The 9,802-nt window shown below is 38.7% G+C and overlaps 1 non-coding gene across 1 annotated transcript; it reads left to right on the top strand.

Annotated features, from left to right (window-relative positions):
* Positions 1-550: 550 nt before the first annotated feature.
* LOC132224988 (small Cajal body-specific RNA 6) lies at positions 551-793 on the top strand. The gene has a single exon (XR_009450781.1). It is a non-coding gene; the product is annotated as a small Cajal body-specific RNA 6 (non-coding RNA).
* The last annotated feature ends 9,009 nt before the right edge of the window (positions 794-9,802 follow it).

Genomic DNA, 9,802 nt, shown 5'->3' on the forward strand with positions numbered 1-9,802 from the left:
AGAGTAACCTTCAAACAATTTAAGGTAGAGATTCTAAGAATGGGAATATGCCTACATTTCTCATAAAATATTTTTATAATCTGGAAATAGGTAAAGAAGTATTTCCAAACTAGTAATTTTTAAATAATATTACTCATTGTGAAATTCAAGGTGTTATTAAAATGATTCAGAAGACTTTTTGTTGTTCTTGTTTATTGAAAATTTGAGATACCTGTCATGTTATTGGAAGAACCTGAATTTTTCTCCATGTCATGCAAGTTTCTACCTAAAACCTCTGTGAGTTACAGTGAGTCAAAATTTTTATAAGCAAAAGAATAAATTGTTATACAATTATGTAATGTTTTTCTACCCAAGTGGATAAGGAAGGAGAGATTAACCTACATTTAATGTATTATAGAAAGAGGACATCTATGAAACAAGTACTAAATGGTTATTTTTGTCTTCATATTTATAATTCCATGTTTGGGCAAGACAAATAAGAGAAAGAAATATTGTGGAAGAGATACTAGTGTTGTGATATATAAAACCTTTTCTAATACAGAGGAAGTATGTTACAGGTCTAAGAATCTGATATGTCATTCTTAAAAGCCCAGTGGCCCAGCTGCCTCCTTCCTATCAGATTTTACTAGTGCTCTGATGGGCAAAAGGGCTCTGTTACATGCTGTCACATCCCAGGTCTGTAACCCTTGGCGAGCCCAGGGAGGATGTGCGGCTGGCATCACACAGCCAGTCTCCATGGGATGTGACTGCTGGGAGTGTGGCATCTGCGGCTCTGATCTGACTTTCAAGCTGATTGGAAAAAAAAAAAAAAAAAAGAAAGAAAGAAAGAAAACCCAATGGATTATACTGTATGTCCTTTCCATTTTATATTATTGAGTGCTTATTTAAAGCTAGATCTTGTATTTGGCACTTAAATAATAAAAGAGAAATAAAATATAGACTCTGCCCTATAAGAATTCATGAAGAAATTGGTAGGGGGCAAGATGAATAAAAATTTACCATGCAAAGACACAAATTTACTTTTTTAATGGATTTAAATGCAGTATAAATGATAGTTATTTTTCATATATAGTCTCCCATATAAGTGCACACACACAAATTCTGACTACAGTTGTATGTGTGTATGGGTGTGTGTGTGTGTGTGTGTGTGTGTGTGTGTGTAGGAAGGGTCATAATGTATATATAGTTATAATCTTAGTGTAAAGATATGCTGAGCTAGGATTTTACAGTAGCTATAGGTTTACATCCCCTTTGATTCCCTATTCCTAATGAAAATTAGTTAGATGACAGTTGAAATCTAAAACCCAGGTTAGCCTGAGAGTTAACTTTTCTTTTTCCTGCAACCCTACAAAAATAGTGAAATAATATTATGAACATCTTAGAGGATATAAAAATAATTATGGTTATGAGTTTAAGACTATTTTAACAATAGGATTAAAAGTCATAGGTATAATGAATTAATTCATAGTGTTGAGTTTCAGAATAAGTTTAAGTAAAAGAATCATGATATTGTGTAATACTTGTTATACAGTTTTGCATATATTTTAATATTTGAATAATTTAAAATAATTAGTCTATATATGTATATGAGATTTGTATTTTAAGGTAATTTAGTTTATTTGAACAATCTTTAAGTTACAAAAATGGCTTTCAAAATTTAATGTAATAAATTGAGAAATTGGTACAAATAGTGGCAAGTTGTTTTATATAGAAATTTTATTATAAATTATATTAGGTTTATCTGACTGTGACAAATAATCAACATAACTGCTAGTTAATAAATATTTTTTAATTTTTATCTATACTAATAATAGAGGACTATGCAAATTGTCCGGGATGCCGTCACAGTAGCTGCATGGGACAGCAAGGCCGGCTGAGGGGATTAGAGAGGGATGACCAAATGACTGAACAGCCTTTTGTGCACTGGGCTTCTAGTCTCATATAAAAGCCCAAGAGGTTTTATTAAGGACCAATTACAAAATCAAAATGAAAAAAAAAAAACCACATTTATAATTTTAACAAGGTAAAAACCAAGATAAATTATAATAGTGCTGTACCAGAGAATGATGAACATAATTTTATATTTCAGGTGAAATTTGTAGTGAATATATGTAATGCCACTGAATGGTACACTTAAAAGTGAATAAAATGACAAAATTTGTGTTATGTATTTTTTACCAAAACAATAATTAAAATCTAGTTCTGTTGAAAATTGGCCTCACTTGAGCCTTTGTATTAAAGTCACTAAATTTATTCCATTCCAAGATCTGGGATGATTTGCAGCCTTAGAGTTTCTGAAGCTAATATAATATTGAATGTCAACTGTAATTGAAAAACAAGAATAACTTTTAAAAATGCTAACTAAAAAAAAATTCTGTCAAATTAAAAATATTATATCCTGCAAAAGTATCCATCAAGAATGTAAATGAAATAAAGATGTTTTCAGATAAAATTTATTGACACCAGAGAGTAATAAAAGAAATGATAAAAGAAAGTTTTTTAGGCTGAAAGGAAATGAAATGAGAATAGTCAGGAAGGAATTAAAGGGGACAAAAATGTAAAAGAAGATGTTTTTCTATTATCTTTAAAGTACATTATGGTTTACTTATTAAGGAAACACAATAATATCTTGTAAAGATTGTAATACATATTGTGATTATATCATTAAGAGTGGGAAATGGACCTAAATGCTGTAATATTTCTTTATTTTACTTATACAGATACAATATTAAACATAAGTAGAATATCCTGAGGGCATGTACAAATAATTGCAATAATAATTTTTATTTGTATGAATGAGTTCGATGAATATCTATGTGGATACTAGAGGCCCAGAGCATGAAATTCATGGACTGGCAGAGGCAGTGGGTCCCCTCTGCCTGGCCTGCGCCCTCTCCCAGTCCAGGACCCCTTGGGGGATGTCTACCTGCTGGCTTAGGCCTGCTACCCTCTTGCAGTCTGGGAGCCCTCACTCCTTACCATTCGCCTGCTTGCTTCTCCTTACCGCTTGGCTCGCTGCTCCTTAGCACTGCTGCAGAGGCGGGAAGGCTCCCGCCACTGCCTCTGCACTCGCCAGCTGTGAGCCTGGCTTCTGGCTGAGTGGCATTCCCCCTGTGGAAGAGCACTGACCACTTGGGGGCAGCTCCTGCACTGAGCATCTGCCCCTTGTGGTCAGTGCGCATCATAGTGACCGGTCATTCTGGTCATTCTGCCGTAACAGTCGCTTAGGCTTTTATTATATAGACTAGAGGCCCGGTGCACGAAAATTTGTGCACTCGGGGGGGAGGGGCGTCCCTCAGCCTGGCCTGTGCCCTCTCGCAGTCTGGGACCCCTCGGGAGATAACGACCTGCTGGCTTAGGCCTGCTCCCGGGTGGCAGAGGGCAGGCCCAATCCCTAGGTGCAGCCCCTGGTCAGGCTCAGAGCAGGGCTGATTGGGGAGTTGGGGCGCCGCCCCCTTTCATGCACAGAGCAGGGAGATTGGGAGGTTGCGATGCCACCCTCAGTCACGCTCAGGGTAGGGCTGATTGGGGGGTTGGGGCACCACCCCCTGTCACACTCAAAGCAGGGTCGATGGGGAGGTTGCGGTGCCACCCCCTGTCACGCACAGAGCAGGGCCAATCAGGGGGGTTGGGGCTCTGTACCCTGTCACGCACAGAGCAGGGCCAATCAGGGGGTGGGGCACCGCCCTCTATCACCCACAGAGCAGGGCCGATCAGGGGGTTGGGGTGCCACCACTCTCACACTCAGGGCAGGGCCGATGGGGAGGTTATGGCTCTACCCCATCACACACAGAGCAGGGCCCGTGGGGGGAGGGGGTTGGGGAGCTCTCCCCTATCAGGCACAGAGCAGGGCTGATCAGGGGGTTGGGGCGCCTTCCCCTGTCACGAACAGAGCAGGATGGATGGGGAGGTTGTGTCCCTGCCCCCTGTCACACACAGAGTCGCAGGGCAATCAAGGCGTTTGGGCGCTGCCCCCTGTCACGCTGATCCCGGTGCTGGGAGGCATATTACCCTTTTACTATATAGGGTAGAGGCCTGGTGCATGGGTGGGGGCCGGCTGGTTTGCTCTGAAGGGTGTCCTGGATCAGGGTGGGGGTCCCCACTGGGGTGCCTGGCCAGTCTGGGTGAGGGGCTGAGGGCTGTTTTCAGGCTGGCAGGTGACTGAAGTTCCCAACCGCTCCTTTTTTTCTTTCTTTTTTTTATTCTGGGCCAGCTTTACCTTGAGGCTTGGCTCCAGCTCTTAGGCTTCCGCGCGGCTGAAAGTAGGTTTCTGGCCTTGCTTACAATGTTACAATCCTGCTGGCTGAAGTCCGGCGGTATTTGTTACAAAGTTTCTTAAACTGCCGGCTCAGAGGCCTGCAGCCGCAGGCGGGGAACGTTGGAGTCCTCCGTCACTGAGGCAACCAAGCCTCATGTTAGTTTCAAGCTGCCTGGCTGCTGGCCGCCATCTTGGCTGACAGTTAATTTGCATAACTTGCTGATTAGCCAATGAAAAGGGTAGCGGTCGTACGCCAATTACCATGTTTCTCTTTTATTAGTGTAGATATATTTGATTCATATTGGAATAATTAGGTAAAGGATGCACCTTAAACTGTAGGTGGTACAAATGGAAAACTATTTCTCAGAAAGGTTTTCAATGGGAACACCCATAAAACAAAATCCCTTCATAGCACTGCCACGATGACAAATCGTGTAATGTTACACAGAAAAGTTGTGTAAAAATGCTGGACCTCAGTGTATGAATTGTAAAGACATTAGAACATTCCATGATGTAACCAGTTAGGAGCATATCAATTAGAACTTTGTAATGACTATATAAATGATATTGAAAGGAGTTTTTAGGGGTAAAATAGGCAGGTTTAGGGAGTTTTGGAAATAAAGAGGGTTCATGGGGGAGAAACGCAAAACTGGGGGGCTGGGAGCTGCCAAAAAGCATACATTCACAAAGAACTGAAGGCACCACAGCCTAAAGGGAAAAGAATACAGTGGGGCCTTGACTTACGAGTTTCATTTGTTCCCTGACAGAGCTCATAACTCAAATTACTCGTATGTCAAATCAAAAAGTGAACGAGTGAGACACGTGATGCTGGGCTGATGTTGTGGCATTCACTGTGACGTTCGCTGTGCCAACTAGCAGTGGGGTATCTGAAGCTGGCTCATAATGCGAATTTTAGCTCGCAACTCAAAGCACAAAATCGGCCGAGAGACGGCTCATATCTCGAAAAACTCGTTAGTCGGGACACTCGTAAGCCAAGGCCCCACTGTATACCCATTTACAGGAGACAACGGGAAAGCCACAGGGAGTAGAAAACCAAAATGGAGAGCAGGAGGAGGCCCCCATGTGGGGTTTGAGCTCTGAAGCTGCTATAGTGACCAATCAGAGGGGATATCAGGACACAAAGAACTGCAGCCTTTATAAACCTTAGGAAAAAGGGACTTAGTGCGTCTCTCCCCCTCCCCGATAATCACTGGTTAAGTACATAATGAATATATATGGGATATGTGTGTGTAATGTATGTACACTGGTTTCAAATTAATGGTTACATGTATAGTCTTATAAATATTATATTACATAATAGTTCCAATAGTTATATATACTATTATACATAATACAGTAAATATAAGCTATTTGTAATAATATAATATAATATAATAAATATAATATAATATGCTTGTACTTAGCAGTTGTGTCTGGTGAAGGAAAGAACATTACAACCACATCACATTCAAATTTAAATGAGGCCTATGTCCCAGATGCTAAGGTTAGGAGGGCACACCAATCAACACAGCTGCAATGTTTTACTCTAATTTTCATCTCTGTTGCTCTTTTATAAGGAATCCACATGCTGTGAGAAAGAAACAGATGATTTCAAATCTACTAATTATTATCATGATGTTATTAATTTAGACCAAGATAATAATAAGATAGTGTTTGTGAAGAAAGACTTCATTATGGAATTAATTGCTTTGATTGGGGTCAACACAGGAGAAAAAGATTTGAATAGCACTTAAGAAACAATTATTTTGATGGCTATTCAGAAGGTAAAGACATGCAAATTTAAAGAAAGCATTTTGCAATTTACAATCAGATGCTAAGTTCTCTGATAAACCCTTCTTGTTCAACAGAAAATTAAAATCACTGAATTGAAGAAGATCTGGGTAAGGATGTATTAATGATGTATTCTGTAAATGTTCAAATTATTCTTGGCTTGAATTTTGAATTTATTTTATGGAAACAAAAAAAATGGCTTTACAAAGTCAATTTTTATCTTAACGTTGATGTTGTGGGCTCCCACCCAAAATAGATGTTGATAGAAGTAGATTATAGTTATCTTTATAAATTTACTGCTACTCTTTTTATACTCATGGTTCCTAAGAAAAGACATATGAAATGAGGAACTTCTCTAATACCTGCTTCCAATTCATTGGTTAAAAATGCAACTTAATTCTTTTGTTTTGCTGTTATGTATTATTTTTAGTGCATTTGCCTCTTTGATGAACGTGTAAACTCAATTTGAGTGAAAGTGAAAGGAGTTTGGGAAGTGAAATAGGAATTTTAGTGGTGAAATAGGCAGGTTTAGGAAAGTTTAAAAATTAAAGGTCCATGGAAAAAACACAGGTCTACAGAGCAGAGGTTACATTTTTATAAGACAAGGGAGCTGGGAGAAGGTACATTTCCATAAGACAAGGGAGAGGCAACAGTTACATTTACATAAGATAAGGGAACTGGGAGTAACAAAAAGTCTATATTTACAAAATAAAGAAGGAGGAAGAAAGCCCAGAGGGAATAGGAGGACAATGAGGGAGGAGGGCCTCAGGAGTTACTATAGTAACCGATTCAAATGGGAATATTGACCAATCAGAGGGGATATCAGGACACAGTGACTTGCAGCCTTTATAAACTATGGAAACAGGAACTTGGTGGGTCTCTTTTCCCCCTCCCCACATAGGAGTCTGTGCCTGTTCTTCAATAAATTTCCACCTTTGCTATACCATCTTCCGGTCTGTGGATTCATTTTTCGACTCCAACAGACAAAGAATCCCGGGAACCATCTTTCCCAGGGGAACACTGCATGTTCCAGTCCAAAAATCCCATGACAAAAGCTTATCTGTCTTTTGTTACTCTGAACTTGTACATGGTTCACCATTAGACTGCATGTGCTGAATTGGAACTTTTTGTTGTTTCTGATTAAACCCGTTATTGTTAAAGAAATATCTGGCTATCTATTTGTTAAAGGCCAACAAGTTAAACACACTATGCAGCCTTTAGAATGTTGACTACTGCACTGCAATGTTATTTGTGATAATAAAAAAATATGTACATAAAGGTTCAGGCAGGGACACACTGCAATGGCAAGGGATGGAGTGATTTTTGGAAATTGGATAACAAGTCAAAGGGGTATATAGGTTATCACAGCTAATTACTTAATGAAGAGAGTAAAGAGAGAGTCAGATATTGTTGAGCATATTCCGGTGTGAAGCAGAGGCCTATTTGCTTTACCAGGAAGCTACAGCTTTTCACCCCCCAAAATTGCAGTGTTGTCCCTCCAAGGGGATTAACAGCCCTCCCTTCACCCCGCTGGTAGGGGTTGTGTCAGGGAGGAGGGAGGTGGGGAAGAGAACATGCCCAGTAAAGTCAAATGGCTCAAGGGGAGGTGCTTGATCCTAGAGGCCTGTCAGTCTAACCAGGGGAAGGGATCACTGGCACCAATAGAAGCCCTCGAAAGTTTGGGAACTGATTGGTTATTTTGAAAAAGCTTCTGGTTCCTCCCAAGCCTGAGAAAACTTAACTCCAGGTGAACAAAACGCTCCTTTGCTCTTGCTCTCTCAGTTGGTGACCCACACTCGCCCCATTTGTTCCTGTTCTCTCCCACCCAGGAGCACGCAACCATTTGGGTCTAGTGGCCACAAGGGCCCCCAGCAGACTGCTCAGGCTCCAAAGGACTATGAAGCAGAAGCTCTGGGCACTGGCCTTGGCCTTGGTGAAGACACTGTTGTACATTTTCCGTGACAGGACTGAGGGAGATGGGACATTGGGAAGCCAGAAGAGCTCTTTTGATGTCAAATCACAAAGAAATCATGCCACTACACCACATCTCCCATGTGCAGATCCTTCACATGCTTTTCTCGCCATCCCCTGGGAGAGCCTGTTTCCCATCGACAGTAACCAGAGAGTGTTCTGAGAAGACTTAGGGAATCTGTATATGCCAAAATTCCTTGGGGAATAATCTTATCCAAAGAAATATGAGTCTTATGTACTAACCACATTTAGCCAAAAGTACAAAGTCAAAAATGGGCTATTGGATACAGAGATTCATACAAGTTACATGGAATTGGTTGAAAGAAAAATGGAAAACACTTATTGTTTTCTCAGACTACCAAAGAAATGGTTTCACCGGGTAAATTAGCAATGAGATGCTAGGCATAAATACTAGCTGTAGAGGGTGCAATATGTAACTAACTACTAATATGGTTTCTAACCTTTATATTGTCTAATTATATTTTACTAGAGGCCTGGCGCACAGAATTCATGCATTAAACAAATAGTATATAAAAAAAGAAATTTATTTAAAACACCGAAAGTATGGGCTTTACAATGGGGTTTTCAAAATCCCAACTAGTTTTATGAGCGATTAATGAGAACTCATATGATTGAACTCCATTCCACACCCCCCGCACACACACCTTTTTAACTTTTAGAATTTAATTTAGTCCCTGGCATATACTAAGCATCAAATAACTATTGAGTAAATAAATTAATACTTTGAATCAGTTCTCTCCCTTTTAATTAGAATATGACAAAATTTAATGCAAATCATTTAACTTACAAGGTTCCCTCAGGAATCAGATGCAAATGTTTACTTGAATTAAATATTTAAGATAAAAAATTAATGTTTTATACATAGGGACAAAATTAGAAATTAATATTTTATATATTTAGATAACATGTAATGTTTAAATTAATATTTAATATGTTTATATTATAAATTATATAATGTTAAATAAAATAAAATTTTAATACTTTATATACAAAAATAGAAATGCACCTTCTTAGGGGAAAAAACAGAAAACTACAAATCCCAAATATAACCTAGACTGTGAAATTATTTGTAATTTTATTTTAAGGATTACAACAGATAACATTCTCATTAGTTGAATAAGTACTTATTGAGAACCTTCTCAGTGCCAAACACTTTTCTACGCATTGAAATATATTTGTGAACCCAAACAGGTATTTCCACACACCTAGTGCTAAATTTTCAGTATATTGGGACAGATTAAAAATTTTTATCTGTGTCGGATGGTGATAAGTTGTTGTTGTTTTTTAAATGATGGTAGGATAAAGGGTTAAAAGAGTTCTGACAGATGGGTGTTGATATTTCTCCTGGGCATGTATCTAACAGTGGCATTTCTATGTCTAATGTTAACTCTATATTCATTTCTGGAAATGCTAGGCTTCTTTCCAAAGCAGCTGCATATTACATTTCCAACAGCATTGTATAAGAATTCTAATTTCTCCATATCCTTCCCAATAGTTATTATCAGATTTTTTTTTATTCTAGCCTTCCTAGGTAGTATAAATGTTATGACATTGTGGTTTGACATGAATTTTTTTGATGGCTAATGATATTGATCATCTTTTTATGTTCTTACTGGCCCTTTATGCATTTATTTAGATAAGAAAGTGTATCTGAATTATTTTCTCATTTTTAAAATTACACTTTACTTTTATGTTGTGTTGTATGAGTTATTATATATTGTAGACATAAATTCTTTTCACATATTTGCAAATATTTTCTTC

The sequence above is a fragment of the Myotis daubentonii genome, chromosome 1, assembly GCF_963259705.1.
Source record: "Myotis daubentonii chromosome 1, mMyoDau2.1, whole genome shotgun sequence".
Classification (NCBI taxonomy): domain Eukaryota; kingdom Metazoa; phylum Chordata; class Mammalia; order Chiroptera; family Vespertilionidae; genus Myotis; species Myotis daubentonii.